The sequence below is a fragment of the Sus scrofa genome, chromosome 3 (genome assembly GCF_000003025.6).
Source record: "Sus scrofa isolate TJ Tabasco breed Duroc chromosome 3, Sscrofa11.1, whole genome shotgun sequence".
Taxonomy (NCBI): Eukaryota; Metazoa; Chordata; class Mammalia; order Artiodactyla; family Suidae; genus Sus; species Sus scrofa.
In genome coordinates, this window is record NC_010445.4 from 84,478,159 (window position 1) to 84,497,743 (window position 19,585).

Consider the following 19,585-nt stretch of genomic DNA (forward strand, 5'->3'; position numbering starts at 1 on the left):
CAGTTTTCTTCATTTATCTCATTCCCTCTAGCAACTAGCTATTTGTTCTCTGTATCCATGACACTTTCATTTTTAAAGATAGGTTTTAACATATAAATTTCAATGGTAAAACTAGCATGTTGTCTTAAACTCAGCTAAAGAGTGCATGACTAATATTGTGTCCTTACCTCAAAGCTGGTTTGGCTAGATAAGGCCTCCTAGGTAGAAGGGTCATAATTGTTGGAGATGTCAGAGAAGATTGAAATTAAGCATAAAAAGAGAAAATACAAAGCCAAACTTAAACGCATATTCATTTTGTCAAAGCCTTGGTCATAAATGACATAACTGAGGGAAGCTTAGATTGTGCACGCAATAATAGGTCAATTTCTAAAGAGAAAAGGAAAATAAGAATTTATTTAGAAGGCAATAAAAAGATTTATCTGGTTTCACCTTATTTTACTAGACTTATTTCATGTTCTGTTACCTTAATGGACACTGAATAAATATATCTCAAATTGAGTTGAAGTGTTCAAGTGAATAGAGTTCTTTTAGTTATTCCTTTTATAGTTTAAAAAATTATTATACAAATCTAAGACAAACATTGATCATTAATCTATTCCAGAGTTTGTTCAGAAAAGTTTTCTATACTTGTCAGTTAAAACTTAGATGGCATTGAAAGTAAATTAATTCACAAATAGCATTGCAAGTAGTAGTATTATTTCTGGTTGCTTACTACCTTGCCTTCAAATATCTGGCCATTCCAGACTATTCTTCCCAATCCATTATATATTTTATTATAGTTTTATATATATTAAATAATATATAATATGCTATCATATAATTCTTAATTATATGTCTCCTCCCTAGATGAATTTGATAAGCTCTCTTTAAATCAGATCCCTATTAAAACAAGCAACTGGAAGGTTCTGAGTATATTGGTCCTCCAAGAGTCAAAGATGCAGTGGTTTCATAGTAGAACAAAGATGAAGTAAGTTGAAAATATATTCTTTGGAATTATAGCCAAGAAATACAATAATCCTATCACTTGACAGTATTTCTGATATATGCAAAATTACACTGTACTAGTGCTTCCCAATTTTGTTCATGTCATGGCACATAGGAAGTGATAATATTCCTATGTTAAACTGACACCAACTGAAGGGAATGTAGAGGCTTCCATAAGGACTCCAGTGCTGGGGAAATAGTATATTTTCTTACACGCACACACGCACACACATCCATGCACATATTTAATGGGTGAAATGACATTAAAGTTGGCTTCTGCCAAGATCTGTAGCTGCCAGGAGCTTCACCCTGCCTCATTGCCAACTTTCCCATCATCCTTAGCTTAGCATTGACTGGGGTCCTACTCAGGGTCCTTTCAGCAGCTCATCGGGCTCATCACACGCACTGAACAGTTGTTAGTTTCAGCTATGGTAGATGTTCAGATGAGAGAGCTTTTCTTTGGCCTTGTACAGGAGGGTAAAATATTTGTTCATTTTGTTTATATTTGTTGACCATGGGTTTAGCTTTTAGACTTCTCTGCTCAGGCTGTTTTTGAAGGAGGCTAAAAGTTATTTGCAGACAGAGATATACAGCCAGGCATCAAAGTCCCCATTGTGGCTCAGTGGAAACTAATCTGACTAGCATCCAGAGGATGCAGGTTCAATCCCTGGTCTCACTCAGTGGGTTAAGGATCTGGTACTGCTGTGAACTGTGGTGTTGTTCACAGATGAGGCTCAGATCTGGCGTTGCTATGGCTGTGGCATAGGCTGGTGGCTATGGCTCCAATTTGACCCTTAGCCTGGGAACATCCATATGCCATGGGTGCAGCCCTAAAAAGACAAAAAGCTAAATAAATAAAGCCAGGTATCTCCAGGCACCCTACCTCTATCTTGTCTTTAAGGGAACAGAGGGTATCAAGGTCTTTCAATTCACCTGTGACCCCCTTCGTGGTACCCCAATAAGGAAGCTCTGAATTATTGAAGGTCAGATTCACTGCATCCTAAATAAGCTATTTTTGGACTCCATAGTTTACAGCAATGATGAAAAGCTTGTGGGAAATTCAAATATATGATACCTGTAAGATATCACCAAACCACTCAATTAAATACAACTGTTACAGTAGGGCAACAAAGTTAACAAATTATATAAACCTCAGTTACTTAGAATCAAATATACCCTCATCCGTCCAGATGTTCTAAAAAACCAATTCACTTGCAGAAATATAACACAGCAAAACTAACCAAGTTAAATGCACCATAAGCAATGTCAAATTTATTGATGACCAAAGTGTACATTCTATACCATGAATCAATGTAATATCAATTTTGAACAGAGATCTCAAAGTTGTTGCTTAGCTTTGACTGCATATTACAATCATTTAGGTAGACTTTTGAAATACTAATTCCAGGTATTCACTATAGAAATTGTAACTAAATTGGTCTGGTGTGGCACTCCTAGAATATTTATTACTTTAAAGCTTCCAATGTAATGTTAATAGGTAACCACGTTTGAGAACCACTACCTTAGAATTTTCTGTTCTCTCTTTCTCTACCAGGGAACAATTGTATAGTCTCATATCTCTTTTTTCCTGTAATGTCCAAGCCACTCTGGCTTTAGGATATCTTCTTCCTGTTCAATGGCCAGCTTCTTAATGACATGCAGTATGGTAGCTTTTCTTTTTCTCCATATTCTAAGTATGACAGGAATATAATCCCTCAAGGACAAGTAGTTAATCAGGGTGCTTCAATGTGCTACATCCTACAAAGGAAGGCCCCTGTCCCCATCCATACATCTTGCCCTAGATAAGAAATATTTGAAAAATTACTGATATATTCAACAAAATTAATTTGCAGCAATAAGCTTTAATTCTTGCTCTTTCAGACTGGTCCATTAGCTCCTGAGGAACTGGCAATAGTTAGACACCATTTATTCTGTGCTAATTTAAGGGTCCTTTTCTTTTTCTCTAAGCATATATACATAGATCTCTGAGGATATAGGTGAAAAAGACGAGAAGACTGGAGATGATCTTAGAGCAGAATAGTTTTTTCATACACAACTGCTAAATGGTTCTGTAATAAACAGGCTATATCTATAATAGAAAAACTGTTGCCACATTTTCAAGACATCATTTGTGGAAACCAACATTTAATGTCTAATTTTCCACAACATTTCACAATTCAACTGCTGGATAGAAGGAACAAAATAAAGGAAGGAGGGAGGGGGAGAGAAAGGAAAAGAAAAGAAAAATAAAGATTTTACAGAATTCATGATACATGGATTACATGGACTTATTAAACTATGTCATGCTAAATATTGAAAGTATAGTTCTCAGTTATTCAAGTCAAATAGGTAATGTGTGTAAAAGTCAGTAACTGAATTTGTCTATAATATGGTAAATCTATACCAGTAAAGTGTTTTTTGGTAGCCATGGAAACAATGCTAAAGCTCTCAAAATTTTTTCACACAATTTTTTTTTACAGTTTATAAAAACACTTGTGTAGTTGAAAAGGGGGAAAATGAATCTGTCATGTAGAATGGAGGAAATAATAGCAAATGCAGTGCTCAACACATATACATATACTACATGTTACAGCTGTGAAATGGATTCCAATGATGAAATCAGAAAGAAAAAATTAGGGCACCGATGATCTACTTCTAAGGTTTAGATAATCTTACATTTTTTATTTAAAATATAGTTTCAGAGTAGAGCACCTTATTTAAGAAAATTGAATTACTGAAGTTCCCATCGTGGCTCAGTGGTTAACAGACCCAACTAGTATCCATGAGGATGCGGGTTCAATCCTTGGCCTCACTCAGTGGGTTAAGGATCTGGTCTTGCTGTGAGCTGTGGTGTAGGTCTCAGTAGCAGCTTCGATCCCATGTTGCTGTGGCTGTGGCTTAGGCTGGCAGCTACAGCTCCGATTTGACCCCTAGCCTGGGAACCCCGTATGTCACACATGCAGCCCTAAAAAGACAATAAATAAATAAATAAATAAATAAATAAATAAATAAATAAATAAATAAATAAAAAGAAAAAAGAAAATTGAATTACTGCCCTTGAAAGAACTATATCTTCTGTATAATATTTTATAACACTGTATTTTTTGTGTTTTATGATTGGGGAGAAATATTAAGATACTAAATACAATTATATGGAGATTTAAAAGGCTGAGCAGTTATTTGTTTTATTTCACAGAGTGTACAGTTATTTATGTGTTAGAAGCACTTTGTCCTCCCCAAATCAGTAAATAGCTATTTTTCATGAGGAAAACAGCATGATCTGTAAACATATAGTTGGGGAGGACTTCTTTCCCTATTGAAATTTTGTACATATGGTTATTTTTATTGCCAATATATTTTGAACCTTTGACTTATTTAAAATGCTACATTTGTAACAATATTAAGTTTTGTGCTCCATCCTCTAAGTTAAATTGAAAAGTAGAAGAAAAACATGTACCCATACTGAATTACTTCTAATACTGTCACTATTGTCTGGCATACATAACTCTTGCAAACCTTGGAATTCAAATAGTCTCAGATGTTTGCCTTGAATAAAATAACTGTGTTCTGATGTAGTCATATATTTGTGCAAAAAATAGATAATTATGTAGAATTACTCTTCATTGGATAAAAATAAACTTTTCAATAACAACTGAATGGCATAAACTTTCTGTAGCCACTCAGGTTTATATATCATTTTTTATTTTTTTTTAAGGAAGAAAAGACAAAATGCCACTCTGAAAAGTAATTGTTTGAAGTGCTCTGCGGGGGAAAAAATCATGTTCAATGTATTCCATGCCATTGCTTCTGTGTATGCAGGTACTTATTCATTTCAAGCTGTCATTGTTACTTGTGTAGTTCACTGTCATATATAATGAAGGCATTGCTTTATTTTTCTGCTACTGGCATCCTATCTGGGAAATGTTAAGGTATGAAACTAACTTGGATCTGTAGACACAGATAATTAATGATCACTGGAAATACTCTAGGTTTCCTGAGAATGTCCACATCTATTTGGGCAAGGAAGACAATTAGGGAATCTTTGAGGTCCTTTCCATCCATATTATTCTTTTGTGACTAAAAAAAAGGGGGGGCTTCAATTTTAACTTTCTTCAGATAATATGGTACTATGCCTATATCCCTTCTGGAAGCCTAAAGCACAGTGAAAGTCCTCTTTTATCAAAATGTTGAATTCTGAAGAGGACCATAATCATTTCTACTGTCAACATATTTTTAATAGCTGCACCTGTGGCATATGGAAATTCCTGGGCCAGGGGCTGAATCCAAGCTTCTGTGACCTATGCCACAGCTGCAGCAATGCCAAATCCTTTACTATACCAGGATGGGGACTGAACCCATGCCTCTGCAGAGACCCAAGCTGCTACAGCTGGATTCTTAACCCACTGTACCACCATAGGAACTGCAACTGTCAACATTTTAAGTTCATGTGTTATATGTTGATTGTAGAAATTCAGAAAGCAAAATGTCTGAATAGAAGGAATCCTAGATAGAAAACAGAAGTTAGTTATCGTTTGGTCAAAAATGCCAAAACACTTTGCTAAGTCTCATTTGAAAAGAACAAAGTAGAAAACAGAATAGGGTCTCAGCAATTACCAGTTTAAAAGAATGAATACATTTTTCTTAAAGAGTTAAAGTATTAAAGAAAATCTACAGTTACAATCCCATAAGTATCTACATAGGAAGGGATTTGGAAGAGAAGATACCTCCAATGGTGATAAAGATAATAAGAGAGCCAATGGCAGATTCTAATCGAATTTCACTACTTAGCTTCTTTTTGTGCCTCATAGTATTTTTCCCAATAATATTATAAATATAAAGCCAGAAGGAGTTCCTGTTGTGGCTCAACAGAAATAAACCAGACTAGTATCCATGAGGACTCGGGCTCGATCCCTGGCCTCACTCAGTGGGTTAAAGGATCCAGTGTTGCTGTGAGCTGTGGGGTAGGTCGCAGACACATCTCAGATCTCACATTGCTGTGGCTGTTGTGTAGGCCAGCAGCTATAGCTCCAACTTGACCCCTACCCTGGGAACTTTCATATGCTGTGAGCACAGCCCTAAAAAGACAAAAATAAAAATAAATAAATAAATAAATAAATAAATAAGCCTGAAATTAGACAGTTATGCTTTTAAAATCAGTGTATAGTCATCTAGTTATGCATAAAACATGAATAAAATGTAATTACCTCAAAAACATGTTTTCATGCTAGCAAGTATACATTAAGTTGACATGAACATATTGATAAAATAAATTGATTTGAGAAAATGTACCCTTTACTTTTTTTTTTCCAAAATTTTATCTGCCTGAAAAGAAAGGGATAGAGTTAAGAATAAAAAGAGTAAAGGATTTCAGTCCAAATTTACTGGTCAAAAATCATTAAACATTATTTCCTCATTGAAAAGCATTTTTAATCACAAATTAATAAGTGGTAGTTTTGGTGTGCTAAAAATCCACTGACTCAGTAATTAATATATTTCCTTTTGTGTACCTATTTTTCTCCATCTGCATATTGAATAATGCAGCTCACAATAAACAACTTACGCAATTACTATCAAATTTTCTAACTTATTAGAACATGCTAAATTTATATGACCTAGTTTTTCTATTACAAAACAATGAGAACAAAATATTTCCAACAAAAACTCTCAAACATATTTTAGTATGCCCTAGACTTACTAAGAGCTTAGGAGAAACAAATCAAAGCAATTGGCCTATGATTCATTTGTATCTTCATAACTGGTGGATATTTTCAGAAGAAAAAAAAAAAGAAAATTGATCCAATCTATTTGCCTTGTAAGCATACTCACTTCCTAAAGAGACTAGTTATATTTGATTAGAGGTGATTCTTAACTTATGAAAACTTTTAGCAGGATGACCCTCGCTTAGGATTCCTTATGGTATATAAATCTATAACTTTTAAAATTATGAAGCATAGTTCCCTGAAGAATGTCACATGAGCTATGTAACACCCTAAGGCATACAACAGAAATATTTAATAACCTAAAATATTCCCCATTGGTAAGTGGCTCCTAAAACTCAATTTAAAATAAGTCATAGGGATGTAATGCACAGCTTGGTGACTATGGTAAATAATACTGTAATGCATATTTGAGGGTGGTTTATTGAGTAGATTTGAAAAGTTCTCATCACAAGAAAATATTCTATAACTTTGTATGGTGATGGATATTAACTAGAATTATTGTGGTGATTACTCTGCAATACAGTTGTCCTTCAGTATCCAAGGTGGATCAGTTCCAGCATTCCCCTGAATATCAGTCGATATTAAAATCCAGTGATGCTCAAGTCCTATAGTCAGACCTCTGTATCCTCACAGCAGGTTCCACATCCACAGATTCAACCAACCTTGGCTCCTGTATTATTTGAAGTTGGTTGTATCCATGGAGGGCTGACTGTATGTACAAACAACAAAGCATTATTTTGTACCCCTGAAACTAATGTAATGTTGTTGTTGTTGTTTTGCCAGGGCAAGAAATACTTTATTTTTTATTTTTTACAACTTAAGGATCACTTTATTTTTCAGTTGTTTTACTTTTTTTAATTTTATTTACAGTTAATTTACAATGTTGTCAATTTCTGCTGCCTAGCAAAGTGACCCAGTTATATACATATATATTTTTCTTACATCATCCTCCATAATGTTCCATCCATCACAAGTTTTTAGATATAGTTCTCTTTGCTATACAGCAGGAGTGTATTATCCACTCCAGATGAAACAGTTTGCATCTACTAACCCCAAACTCCCAGTGAATACCACTCCCTCCCCCTCCCTCTTGGCAACCACAAGTTTTTCTCCCTGTCCATGAGTGTATTTCTTTTCTGTAGTTAGGTTCATTTGTGCCACATATTAGATTACAGGTATAAGTGATATCATATGGTATTTGTCTTTCTGACTTCACTTAGTATGAAACTCTCTAGGTCCATCCCTATTGCTGCAAATGGCATTATTTTGTTTTTTATAGATGAGTAGTAGTCCATTGTGTATATGTAAAACATTTTCTTAATCCAGTCAGTCATCCATAGGGTTGACATTTAGGTTGTTTCCATGTCTTGGTTATTGTGAATAGTGATGCAGTGAACATAGGAGAACATGTATCATTTTTAATGAGAAGATTTGTCTGGATATATGCTCAGGAGTGGGATTGATAGATCATGTGGTAGTTTTTAGTTTTCTGAGGTACCTCCATACTGTTTTCCACTGTGGTTGCACAAATTTATATTCCTACCAAAAGTGTAGAAGGGTTCCCTTTTCTACACACCCTTCCGAGCATTTCTTATTTCTAGACCTACTAATGATGGTCATTCTGACTGGTATGAAATGGTACCTCACCGTAGTTTTGATTTTTCAATTTTATCTCTTTTTTATTTTTAAAGCTCAATTTAGAAACCTCATGTATTATTTTGGGCCATAAAGTGCATGAAGAAAGGACCTGGGAGCCACCCAGGAGATCTAAGATGTCTTTTTACTTTGCTTGTTTTTCATGATTGTTTGTATCATTATTAAAGCTTGATAGCGAGTAAGGTCTCTGATCATGTGAGTCTGATTTAAGAAGACAATCCTTTGTGTTATCTCAGAGATATGCCTCTAGCCAGTACTCAAGAAATCATAGCCCAAATAATAATAATCTTAATTAAAATGTTCGAATCAGTTAATTTTATTAACAACCACATGGGTTAACAATGGTATGCCCAGTAACTAATTCATGTTTATCTTCATTAGGGCAGCCCTATATAGGTCATAAATTCTTTTGCAATACAAAAAATTGTGTAAATTACACTGGAAATAAAAACCAACCAAATGAGAACAAGCAAATGTTATTTATTCAGAGATTCTGATAGCAATGGAGTTAGACACCATCCGCAACATTTCGCCAAGACTGAAAGACAGGCAGAGGAATGACAAAGCTTAATAAAGTGTATAAGAGGAAGACTTCCTTTACTTGGAAGCAGCTGGAATGGGGAAAACATAAATGGGTGAAGCAGAAATGGACATCCTATGTGTGATTGGTTAGAGATACATATTGGGCTTTCTCTAGTTGGTCCTAAGTTAAAGGCTGGATCAAAAATTGAAGATGTTAATATTTGTTGAGTCCTGGACTTGTGTGTACAGCGTTACAGAGGTTATTGTTTGGCTGCCTGGATTGTTGTTAGATTCAGTGGTTTTACTCCCTACAAGCCTGACTTACAGATAATAGGATGGATTCCTGGGCTGGTTATTGTACTTAATAGGTTGGTTTCCTAGCCTGGTTGCTGCAGATTGTGTCCAGAATTCTATTTTTATATATGGTCTGGCCATTGTCCATTTGTATATTCAGTCTCTCAATATTTTCACATAAATTAACTTGTTACCTGTCTAATTGCAAATTCACTAGACAATTTCTTAACTCTAAATTTCTTACTGCCTAGGTGAAAATGAAGTTATCTTAGTCACTATTTTTAAAAAAAGATTAAAATAAAAATAAAATTGTTTTCCTGAAAATTTGAACAGATTTCATTATAATTGTCATTAACTCTGATAATTTAAAATAACTTGTTAAATATTTCATGTGTGTGAAAAATTTTCCCCTGAGGTAAATAGTATCACTACCCTTCTATAATCCATAAAACATTCCAGATGCCAAGTTATTTGGAAAAAAGTAATATAATGTAAATTTGTTTGTTAGATTTATAGAATGATCTTTTACATTTGGGGTTTTTTGTTTTGTTTTGTTTTTAGAGTCACTTGGCCTATTTTTTTTATTTCCCCAATACATTATTTATATGCACACCTGAATTTGCAGCATAATAATCCTTTGTGATTATTGTCTGTGTCGTTACTAGAGATGTCTAGTGGCGTAGGATTGCCTATCATCGCAGTGTAATTCTATTTTCTATTGTTTTATTATTTTTGAATTGCATTAAATATTTTTGTACCTTTTGAAGGCACACAATTCAACAGAATCATTTTACATACTGTATTTTATTTTATGCTCCAGTTAATAGTGAATATGGAATACTGTGTAGAAGTAATGATAAGTTTTAGAACAAACTTTACATATCTAGAGATTAAAAAGGTTTTTTTTTCTTCTTTTTTTTTCTTCACTCCCTGTGGTATATGGAGTTCCTAGGACAGGGATCAGATCAAGCTGCATTTGCAACCCATGTCACATCTATGGCAATACTGGATACTTAAACCCACTGAGTCAGGCTGGGGATGGAAGCTATATCCTGGCGCTGCAGACACCACCAATCCCCTTGTGCCACAATGGGAACTACTAAAATACTAATTTACTTTATGTTTAACAAGCCTATTTAATCAAATGGTGAAGATATATTGTTGACAATTCTATGATGGTGTACACAATTTAAGAATCCATGGACAATTTTTTAAGATATTTGATTCTAAGCTGGCACTTTAAAAAATGTGTTTGATACATTATTTTGTGATGCTCGTTAAAGATTATTATAGCTATAATTTCAAGTTCTGTCCCTTGGTGTTTGGTGAAAAAATAACTGACAGTACATATTTACAAAGAAGGACAGTGGCAATCTGTCTTATTAAAGGGTTAATTAACTTCTTTTAGATTTCAAAATGTTTAGATATAAACTGTGTTTGCTTGTTTAGCATTTCCTTGCTTCTTTATTCCTTATTCTGCACTTGCACACTAAAGGAACTAAAGAAGAAATACTGCTCAAAATTTGTTGAAGAAAAATAAACAAGAGACCAGAGCAGAAATAAATGAAATAGAGACTAAAAAGACAATAGAAAATATCAGTGAAAGAAGTGTTTTTTTTTTTGAAAAGAAAATAAAAATAGACAAACCCTTAGCAAGCTTAAGCAAAAAAGAGCACTCAAATCAATAAATTTAGAAATAAAAAAAGAGATATTATGACTGATACCATAGAAATACAAATGACCATAAAAGACTACTATGAACTGAAAGAAATGAACAACCTAAACAAAATGGGTTAATTCCCAGAAACATACAAACTACCAAGACTTAACAAGGAAGAAATAGAAAATCTAATAAGGCCAGTTACTAGTAAAAAGATTGAATCAGTAATTAAAACCTCCCAACAAAGACAGATGAACTCTACCAAACATTTAAAGAATAGTTAATACCAGCCCTTTTTAAATTCTTCCAAAAAATAGAAGAGTATTGTGCACTTCCAAATTCATTTAAAGACTAGTATTACCCTAATACCAAAACCAGACAAAAACAAACAAGAAAATAATATAACAGTTCAGTATCCCTGATGGACAAAGATGCAAATATTTACAATAAAATATTAGCAAAAAAATCAGCGGTATATTAACAGGGTCATATACCATGATCTGCGAAACTTATTCCAAGAATGAAAGGGTGGCTTGACATCAAGTCAATCAATGTAATATATCACAAGAAAATGAAGGATAAAAATCACATGATCGTCTCAATAGAGAAAAATCATTTGACAAAATTCAGCATTTATTCATGATAACACTTCTCAATAATGTGGGTATAAAGGGACTGTACTTCAACAGAGTAAAGGCCATATATTAGAAGCCCACAGCTAACATCATACTGAAAGATAAAATGCTGAAAAGTTTTCCCCAATATCAGAAACATGACAAAGATGTCTACTCTTGGCACTTCTATTCAACATAGTACTGGAAGTCCTAGTCAGAGTTATTAAGCAAGAAAAAGACATCAAAGTCATTCAAATAAGAAAGGAAAAAGTAAAACCGTATCTATTTGCAGATAACATGATATTCTATGTTAAAAAATCCTTTAAAATGCCACCAACAAAACTGTTGGAAACATATACAAATTCAGAAGCCTTCCACTATACAAAATCAATATACAAAATCAGTTGCATTTCTATATGATAACAATGAATTATCAAAAAGATAAAATAAGGCCATTTATAATAGATTCAAAAATAATAAAACACTTAGGAATAAATTTAACAAAGGAGGTGAGAGATCTATACATGGAAAACTCTTAAGACAATTATGAAAGAAACCGAAGACAGATGGGAAAATATCCTGTGCTCATAGATTGGGAAAGTATATTGTTAAAAATTTTTACTGCTCAAAGCAATCTAAAGATTCAGTGCAATCCCTATCAAAAATCAAATGTCATTTTTCACTGAAACAGAAAAAAAGCAATCCTAAAATATGTGTGAAACCACAAAAAATCCAGAATAACTAAAGCAATCTTGAAAAAGAAGCACAAAGCTGGGAGCATTGTACTTTCTGACTTCAAACTATATTATAAACTATGAAATTAAACAGACACATAGACTAGACCATAAAACTAGGTCATAAAACTAGACCACTGATCAATGAAAGAGAATAGAAAGCCCAGAAATGAACCCTTGGATATATGTTTAATTAATTTACAACAAAGGAGCCAAGCATATACAATGGGGAAAAGATAGTATCTTCAATAACTATGTTGGGAAAACTGGACAGCCACATGCCAAGAATGGTACTGGACCCCTATTTTATACCATACCCAAAATCAACTCAAAATGGATTAAAGACTGAATGTAAGACCTGAAACCACAAAACTCCTAGAAGAAAACAGGGGCTAATAACTTTGACATTAGTTTTAGCAACAAAAGAAAAATCAAGTTATGATAGCATCAAATTAAGAAGTTTCTGCATAGCAAATAAAACCATTAACCTAATGGAAAGGCAACATATAGAATGGGAGAAAATATTTACAAATCATATATCTGATAAGCAATTAGTGTCCAAAATATATAAAGAACTCATGTAGCTCAGTATCAAAAAATATATAAATAATCCAATTAAGAAATTGACAGAGGAACAGAATAGGCATTTTTTTTCTTCAAATAAGACATACAAATGGCCAAGAGATACATGAAAAGGTGCTTAACATAACGAGTCATTAGGGGAATACAAATCAAAAGCACAATGAGATATTACCTCACACCTGTCAAAATGGCTATCATTAGAAAGATAAGCATTAGCAAAGATGCGGAAAAAAGGAAACCCTTGTGCACTATTGGTGGCTATCTAAATTGGTGCAATCATTATGGAAAATGAAGTAACATACCTTCAGGATGAAGGTAACATTAAAAATAGAACTACCATATGATTCAGCAATCTCACTTCTGGATATATATCTGAAGAAAATGAAAACAGGATATCAAAGATACATCGGCACTCCCATGCACACTGCAGCATTATTCACAATAGTGAAGATTATAAACAACCTAAGTACTAGTCAAGAGATTAATGGATAAAGAAGGTGTGATATATATGCATATAGTTATGTTTATATATGCACAGGGAAATATTATTCAACCATGAATTTTTTTTAAAAATCCTGCCACTTGCAATAAAATGGATGGACTGTAAGAACACAAGGCTGGTCCTCAAAAAAAAGATAAATACTGCATGATATTACCTATATGTAGAATCTAAAATGCTAAAATCTTAGAAACAGATAGGAGAATGGTAGTTACCCTGGGCTAAGGAAGGTGTGGGGAAATGTGGAGCTATTAATAAAAGGGTACAAAGTTGCAATTAGAAGATTAATACATTTTGGAAATCCAGAGCACAGCATAGTGATTATAGCCAACAATATTATATCATACACTTCAAATTGCTAAGGGAGTAGATCTTAAGTGTTCTCACACATACAAAAAAAGACAGATATATGAGGTGATGGATATGATATTTAACTAGATGATATGAATCCTTTAACAATGTATAGGTATATTAAATCAGCATGAGGACACATTTTGTACCATTTTGTGTGAATTAATTCCCAATGAAGTTGAAATTTCAAAAGGACATAATTAAATGTATTATCTAAACTATGATTAGATCTTGATTATGCAAATGGTATAAAGAATTTTCACAATAATTCAGGAATTCAAATATGTGAGGATATTAAATCACATTAAGAAATAACTATTAATTTCCTAGGCTCTGATAGTAGTATCATGACTATGTAAAAGAATGTCTTTTTTCTTTTTTTCAGGAGAAGCATGTTGCAGTATTGAATTGCAAAGGATCGTATTTCTTTAAAATTATTTGGAAATAATAAAAATATAATATCCATCTACAATCACCTATGTAGCAAATAAGGCAAAATGCCCTTACAACAGAGCAGAGGATATGTATGTGCTAACTATATTTTCTTGCATAATGGTACATGTTTGAAACCTAACAAATACTAAAAAGACAAAGACAAAAATGGGAAGAAAGTAAGCTCCACTTCTGATATGATGCCACCAGGCTGAGGCATCTTTAAGCAACCAGTCCTGGCCTGGCTTGTGAATAGGGGATAAAGGTAGTGAGGGTGTGCTAGAAAAAAATATGAATTGTTCCAAGATCATCCATCCTTTCAAGTGAGACTTGACTTGGTCTGTGAAATTTCTGCCCAGAAACCAGGGATGAGAATATAAGAGGATGGAAGGTCATTCCACTTCTTTTGGTAAACACAATTTAAAAATAGAGGGCTTAAATATATGATAATTTACGGATCATACAACTATCCTGTGAAGAATTCAGTGCAGCCCAAATTGACTTTCTTATCCTGCTCGATCCATAAAATATGCTTATTTTTTCCACTATATCTGTGTATTTATTTCATAGCTCCCTGTCCAAATCAAAGAGAAATACTGTTTTGTCAAAAATTGAATTTCTTTTAGTTTGAGTTTTTAATCATTTAATTTTGGGACTTCAGAATTTTTCTGGATGAAGTAGATTATGACTATTATGAAAACATTAAATGTTCCACTTGCCAAACTTAAACACACACACAGAATGCCAGTGAGTCATTAATTTTTTTACATCAAATATTCTCAATCTGCTAATAACAAACATTTGGTTGATCTCAAAAAAGTTTTTTACCAGGGGACTTGTGATGATATAATGTTCCATAATTCTCCTCCCTAAATTCTCATCTCAAACTCTTACAATATGTATGAAAGCATATATTCTACTTAGGTATCCTTGATATTGAGTCCCTCAGCATCTCCTATCTCCAAATTTCCTGGCAATATAGAGCACAGTAACCCAGGACTACTTACAAATTTTAGTTATGACCTGGTAGAGGTTTCTCAGTTTCTCTTCATTAGTAATAAAATCAGAACCACAACCTTCACCAACAACACTTATTGGGCTATTCTGTGAGCCAAGTAATTTTCTAAGAACAGTACTCATACTAACGCCTTTAATATCCACAATAGGCCTACTGTTATTATTTTGCACTTTATAGATGTGAAAATTGAGTTTCAAAATGAATCCAAGGTACATATCTAATATGTGTTGCAGCTAGAATCCAACAAACCCACATGGGTTCAGAGTTCAAATCCTTAACAGACATGGTATACTGCCTCCAATGTAAAAACTTAGGCTCCTTCAGTGGTTGTTGAAAACTTTTTAACAGATGAGTCCCATGAAATGTTATGCACTAGCCCAGTTTTTAAGGCAAATAACATTAGATTCTTCTGATTAAATCAATACTGATAAGTTTCTTGCCTTATCTTACTTTTAACCTGACTGGACTCTGATCACAAGGAAACCCTGGGACTCAAATTGAGCATGGCAATTACTTTAAAAATACTTTCCAAAATAAATTTAAGTGCATACTTCCTAGACAAGCAATAGATTGGCTGAATAAAAATTGTGTATATTTTAATTTTCCAGGTAATTCTTCTTTTTAAAACAATCCTATTAGTGAATTTTATGGTCACAGTTAAATCAAACTTTACTTTCTTTTTTGATTTATAATTTTGTACTATACTGTCTCACTTTTGTGGCAACACCTTCTATTTTAAAGATGAAAAAAGTAATAGATTTGCCTTTAAAGACTAAAATTAAAAAAAGCTTATATCCTTTAAGATCAAATGAGAGAGATCATTTAGGAAAAAGTGGGAGGAATTATTGTCCATGGAAATGCATCATTTATAATTAGATTATTCTTAACTCAATATTCTAGTTATATTTTATTCTTTAGTCTCTCCTCTTAATCTTGAATATCTCCAATTCTCAACACAATTAATCATAAATAATTGTTAAAATTTATAAAAGTAAAATGTAATCTCTGACACTAAATACGGTATTAGATAATCTTTTGACATCTTCTTTTAAACTAATATCAAAGTGGGAAAAGAGTTAAAAACATTTTCCTTGGGTTAATCTGCATTATTAAATTAAGATCCTAAAGCAAATTAAGTGCCCAGTAAAAGAAAGCCATTGCCAGGGGAAAAAAAAAAAGATATATTTAGAATTTTATCTTATTATTTTTGGAAAAAAAAATTCAATGCTAGAATTAAAAAGGAAAAAATAGTTATGGCAACTTACTTTTATAATTCCCTTTCCATGAACTTTAGTGCTGTTTTCCACCCATCTCATTTCAGTGCTTTTCTTTCAGCCTCAGTCTTTCACTCCTACTGCCCATCTCTCTTCACTCTGCCTCTGACTATGTAACCAGATTAAGTCCTTGCTTGCTGACTATCCCAAAAGAGACTTTTCATGCATAATTACTAGACTCAAAAATACTGAATTCTTTATTTAAGAACTCCATATTTCAGAAACATATTTTATATTTTTCCTGGGAATTCTTAACCTACTTCGAGGAAATTCCCTTTCAGATTAGATGAGTGAAACTTTAGGAAAAAAAAAAAAATAAGTGGAAGAATAAATGGTACACATTTTTTTGGTTCATTAAAAAATGTTCCTAATGGAAATTTTTGCTACAAAGTTTATTCCTCTTCAACCTAGTAAGCAGCTTTAAGTTCTCTTCATACCTGCTGACAAGCAGTATTTCTCTATGATTTCTCAGCCAACCATGGCATACTTGAGGAAAAAAATAGGCCTCTTAAATTTTCCTAGTTAGAGGTTTATTAAAACACCCCTTTGACTAGAAGGGAACTAACCACTAGGGAATAAGAAAAAGGCAAAAATGATAGGGTAGATTTCTTCTCTGGAGTTCTTATAAAGATTCAAGTATCTGTTTCTCTTTTCCAGAAACTGCTCTGAGGACACAAGAGTACTTGTGAGAGTCCCACTTTCACAATAGAAAGATGGCAACCTCACTGTTAATCTGTGACAACAAACTAACGCAAAAACTGCTCAAGACAAAGCAGGCTTTGGATAATTCCTGTTTCACACACACATATGCAAATATCTGATTTTCTTCTGCTATTTCTGGAATATCTAATAATTACTGCAAATCAACCTATTTATATATCAGGATTTTGGCCTATTTCATGATCCTATTATGTGTCTTATAGAATTAAATTTGAAATATACTTGCATTTTGATCAATCCTTCCAAGCACTGTACTAGCTTTTAGTCTTTTTAAGTTGTATTTTCATAAAAATTTTTGAATTACTCTGGAAATGTTTAAATTTCAAAATAAGTTTTGCCACTAAAAATTTACCATGAATTCCATTACATAAGCATGTTTTATTTAAATCCCAAACTTCTGGGACAATTTGTAAATAGTCAAATCAAGAGTAATTAAAATATAATTTGAAAAAAATCATCTATTATTAAATAAAGTGTTAGTAAGCTAACTGTCCTTTTTTTAGTTTATTCTAATTTAAACAACTTTAATCAAATTTATTCTAATATTTTCATTAAAATCCTAATTGGCCACTGCTGATATGTGGAAAAATTCTATAAATGTAGGTTAATTTTGTGTCCCTTAATTTAGTAAGCTCTCTTAGAAATTATCCAAGTTTCTCAGTTGCTCTTATAGATTTTCTAGGCAGATGATCACATAATGTTCTTGCCTAGAGACATGACCTATTATTTTAAAATTTTTATTATAGCATATTTACAATGTTCTGTCAATTTCTGCTGTACAGCAAAGTGACCCAGTCATACATATATGTGTATATATATCTACATGTTTCTGTGTATATATATACTTTTTCTCACATTATCCTCCCTCATGTTCCAACATAAGTGACTAGATAGGGTTCCCTGTACTATACAGCAGGACCTCATTGCTTATCCACTCCAAATGCAGTAGTTTGCATGTACTAACCCCAAAGTCCCAGTCCGTACAACTCCTTCCTCCTCCCCCTTGGCAACCACAAATCTGTTCTCCATGTCCATGAGTTTCTTTATTGTATATAGGTTCATTTGTGCCATATGTTAGATTCCAGATATAAGTGATATAACATGGTATTGGTCTTTCTCTTTCTGGCTTACTTCACTTAGCAGGAGAGTCTCTAGGTCCATCCATGTTGCTACAAATGGCATCATTTTGTTCTTTTTTATGGGTTAGTGGTATTCCCTTGTCTAGATAAACCACATCTTAATCCATTCATCTGTCGATGGACATTTAGTTTGTTTCCATGTCTTGGCTACTGCGAAGAGTGCTGCTATGAACATAGGGGTGCATGTATCTTTTTGAATTGTAGTTTTGTCCAGATATATGCCCAGGGAGATGATCTATTCTTTTACCTAGTGATATGCTTACTCTGATCCTGACATTAATGAGAATGCTTCTAATATATCCTAGTTATATATATTATAGTTATTATTTAAGATAAATGTGATTTATCATTTAATAAGCTTATTTTACTAGGAAGAGATGAATTTGTAAATGCCTCTTAAACATTTAAATATATGTGAAAACTTTATTATCTTTTTTAATAACTTAAGACAACTTGATGTAGATACAATTACTATATTGCATTATTTTTATTTTTTAATATAAAGCAGAATTTGGGTTACTTTTTTAGGATTTCTGCATATGTTCTTGTGAGGTTGATCTCTGTTATTGTGTTGTTTTTTAATTCCTGTTATTAATTCTTTTAGTTTTTACCATTAACACTGTGAAACGCTTTTTAAAGTACTGGAACAGTTTCCATCATTTTATATTAACAACAGAATATATGAAATGTAAATCATCTCATCTTTACAAATAGAAATACTTAATGTGTGTGTGTTTACCCAACATTTAAAACTACATATCCTGTACTTCTTGTGAATTGCTGAATACATCAAGAGATAACAGCAGTGAGAATATACTGCAAATGTAAATTCTTTGGATATATAAAAACAGTTGAGATAAATAATGACAAAGAACTCAGCATATTTCTGTCTGGATCTACTGTCTTTTATTAGGAATAAGGAATGATTGTCTTTTAGATTACTGTGCAATGACTGTGACTCTGGTACATTTTATACTTCATCTTTAGATATGTTTGTTTTATTCAATGTATTTGACATTACCTTCCTAAATGTTTTCATTATTGTTCTTATATTTTAAAAAATTTTATCAAAATTTATACATTTCATTAAATAGCATGTCACATGTACTAATAATCACTGTATCTGTACTACATTCTCTTTTTTATCTTTTTTAATTTATGTTTTTATGTATTAAAGTATTTATATCTTTCCTATCATTTTATCTTCCAAATGACCAGATCTTATATTCATTCGTATTATGGGACCTATGTCCTCCAAAAAAGCTATGTTGAAATCCTAACCTGCAATAATTCAAAATACGACCTTCTTGGCAAACTGAATCTTTACAGAGATAACAAAGTTAAAATTAAGTCATTAGAGTAGGCCTTAACCCAAAATGAATGTTG

At 32.8% G+C, this 19,585-nt stretch overlaps 2 long non-coding RNA genes across 2 annotated transcripts in view; one reads left to right on the forward strand and one right to left on the reverse strand.

Moving 5' to 3' along the window:
* Positions 1-17,875, forward strand: part of LOC110260100 — a 30,529-nt gene extending 12,654 nt beyond the window's left edge. Inside the window, exons 3-5 of the long non-coding RNA XR_002342944.1 lie at positions 847-967; positions 4,700-4,803; positions 14,002-17,875. This is a non-coding gene — a long non-coding RNA (uncharacterized LOC110260100). The remainder of the gene's footprint in view (positions 1-846; positions 968-4,699; positions 4,804-14,001) is intronic.
* Positions 1-19,585, reverse strand: part of LOC110260099 — a 207,921-nt gene that overhangs the window by 53,021 nt on the left and 135,315 nt on the right. The window lies entirely within an intron of this gene.